Raw genomic sequence first — 3,340 nt, forward strand, 5'->3', positions numbered from 1 at the left:
ATAATTCTCTTGCCATGCGTTTAGGTTTATCTCCTCCTCTCTCATTTCTTTACTGAACATTTCTCTGTTGCCTTTTTCTTACAGTTGAACGATGCAGATACAGGTATCAAAATAAATGTATAACATACATTACATTGCGATCATATTACAATACGCACCACTTTAATGTTTTTGATTATCTAACAAACAGTTTCGATCCACGTCCAGTTTAGACAAAACAAAAGTGGAAAAATAAGTAAAAAGTAACCTCATTTTCTGCGTGACATCCAAACCTTTACATTTGTGTGAGGAAGTTTTGAAGAATCAAAACCGAAAGTACCATCAGTCATTTTACGTAAGGATTTCTGAAGGAGCAATCCGCAGACTTTTGTGGAACAGGTGACCATGCGCAGAGAATAAACCCCCCAAAAATATTTTTGTATTAATAGTATTCACATCGTCTGTTTTCCACTTATATACAATGTTTGTTTTAATCGAAGTTCGAAAGTTATAACTATTAATTCGTTTAACAAAGCATGCTTGACATTAGCAGTGACTTTTTATACAAACTATTTGTGATTTTAACAGTAATAGAATTAATTTTCACTTTCTGCACTTTGGTTTGTAAACAACAGTCTGAAGTAATTTCTTCTGAATAATATTCTGAGTGTAACCTACTAGATATGATCCACTTCCATTCAAGTGAAATAATGAAGATGATGTGAGGGTTTCATATTTGACAATTGATGTTGTGATAAAGGAAGGCGAAACAAATATTTAAAAAAATATATTTTCAACAATAAATGTATACATAACGTCCATATTTGCGCTTGGTGTTATAAATATTTTAAACATTTATTATTTTCTTTTAAACAAACACACAGTCCCAAATGTAAGGTTTTTCTAAATAGTTTTAACATATTTATAGTTTTAATACAGTTAATAACTTATAATAACAGTGTAATTATAATATACAAAGCTATATTGTATATTCTGATAAATAGAATAAGAACTTGAAGACAGAACTTAATTAAAGCGTTATAAATGATAAGATAGTCGAATAAATTATATCTTTTTAATATCTTATAATTGTAGCAAATGTTTCGTTTCACACGATATAATGCGACTTAGAGTGTCATTACTGCATGGCCAGTCTGAGAGCACAAAGATTGGAGAGGTTCTCATCATTGTCTGCAAAGCTCAAAGCTTTCTCATAGCACTCAATGGCTTGGCTCTTCTCTCCTTTTTCTTTGTGAATGAACCCTAGTATTGCATAAGCCTCCCCGTCCTGTGTGTTTCTATGAATCTGCTGCTCTGCAATCTTTTTTAAGCCATGAGCACTTTTCCTCCCTTCAGGTGAACCTGGGCTCATCTTCAGGCATTTCATGAAGTGCTTGATAGCTAGAGCTTCACTTCTGTTGCTGTACAACTGAAATTTAGCATAATAAAAATGAACCACATGTAGATTGTCATTTTTCTCTTTGGCTGTTTTGAAGGTCATCTGAAACATCTCTTCAGCTCCAGGAATCTCATGCCGTTCTCAATAATGTAGTGCTAGATCACTCAAAGCTAGGATAAAGCAGGGTGCATGGGTAGTAGCCATTTCTAAATGGTAGATGATCTGATCACGAATCTGTTGAATCCAAGATGCTCTGGCATGATGATATCCTTCTTGCAGTAGTTGGATTTTCTTCATTTTATAGCAGAGAGCTAACTGATGATGTGTGAGACTTGAATAAGGTGACCATTTAAGGGCTTTGCTCAACAGATCAATAGCCCTGTCCACATATCCTCTACATCTAAAGAATTTTCCAGAATATCGTAAGACATGTGGGTGATCTGGAGATCTTTCTAAAGCCGCTTCTACCAAGCTGTCAGCCTCTTCATAGCTCTTGATTCTAACCAGTCGCAAAGCTAAGAAGACCTTAAGAACATCATCATCAGGTTTTGTTTCAATGGCTCGTCTCAGTTGCTTGACAGCGGGTGAATTATCAATTGTGAATTCCCCATATTCTGTTCGATACAGAGCGATGGCATAACCAGCGTTCCACTCACCATCTTCTGGTTCCAGATCTAAAGTCTTCTTAAAACATTCTTTGGCTCTCTCATAATACTTGCGAGAAAATTTAAGAAAGGTCCATCCCTTCTCACCAAGCACCTCTGGAACAGATGAAGACTCAGAGGAAATGTTTTCAATTATCTTCTCGACTTTCTGCAGGTAACTTTCACAGTCTCTGTAGTTCTTCATGTGGTAGTTGATCCAGGCAAGGTTTCCATAGGTGACAATGAACACTTTGTGGAATTCCTCTTCATGGCACTCTTTGTGACGCTTCAAAGATGTCATGAGTTTGCTAAGTGAGTCTTTTTGTAACTCCTGAAGGAACTTTACATATGCTAAAGCATTGTAAGTTTGTGCAAGTTTTTCTTTTTTCCCAACATCCAACTTGAGCTGTTCATCCAACCTATTGAGAATACTGGGTAGATCTAAATCATCTTTTATCAGAGTCCAGGTGAAGTGACATTCCAGCTGGTGAAGTTTTGTCCTCAAAGTTGTCTCATAATCCATACTTGAAAATAGGAATAAGGATAATAAGCTCTTTGATTTAACAATTGTTTGTTCTCTTATAAGATAATATATAGTAACAAGAGTGTCATAGAATGTAGCAACAAGTTATAATCAGAGGCGGACAGAGTACACAGGTTCATTACTTGAGTAAAAGTACAGATACCCCTTGCTAAATTTTACTCAAGTACAAGTAAAAGTACTACAGTCAGATGTGTACTTAAGTAAAAGTACTGAAGTACATGTTTTTAAAAGTACTTGAGTATCAAGAGTACAAGAGTACATTTTCTAAATATTGCATTACTACGGCCACAGTGCTTACATTTATGTACAGAAACGTCCTACATGGAGTTATGAAAAATGTTAATGTTAATACCTTGGAGAATGTTAAAGGAATTTAAAGTAAAATAAAGTAATTTTAATCTTTTTACCATGCTTTATTCTTTTCACCTCTGCTAGAGTTTTAATGGATTTTTTGCACCCACATTTGAACCGAACAGTTTTAAACAACACACCGCATACTCAAGAACATCAAAGCAAATACTCGTCTTACATTAATGAGTAATATTAGAAAATACAATTCAGCTAACAATTGTGTGTACATGTGAGTTTCTCTGTTTTTTCATCAATCAGTAGTGGCGTTTCATCAAAACCTAGGGTATGGCGAAATTTCCTCAGACCATACAAAAACGAACCACAATGAAACCAAATGATACCACATATATGTAACCACAAAACTTAAAGTAGTAAAAAATAACCCACAGCCAGATGTTGTCATAACCACCAACGACTACGTTA

The 3,340-nt window shown here is 35.0% G+C and overlaps 1 pseudogene across 1 annotated transcript; it reads right to left on the minus strand.

Moving 5' to 3' along the window:
• Positions 1-1,117: 1,117 nt before the first annotated feature.
• LOC306905925 (interferon-induced protein with tetratricopeptide repeats 5-like) lies at positions 1,118-2,545 on the minus strand (annotated as a pseudogene). Its single transcript has one exon. The product of its transcript is annotated as an interferon-induced protein with tetratricopeptide repeats 5-like (transcript).
• Positions 2,546-3,340: the final 795 nt, after the last annotated feature.

This window comes from Barbatula barbatula (genome assembly GCF_947034865.1).
Source record: "Barbatula barbatula genome assembly, chromosome: 16".
In the NCBI taxonomy this organism is placed as follows: domain Eukaryota; kingdom Metazoa; phylum Chordata; class Actinopteri; order Cypriniformes; family Nemacheilidae; genus Barbatula; species Barbatula barbatula.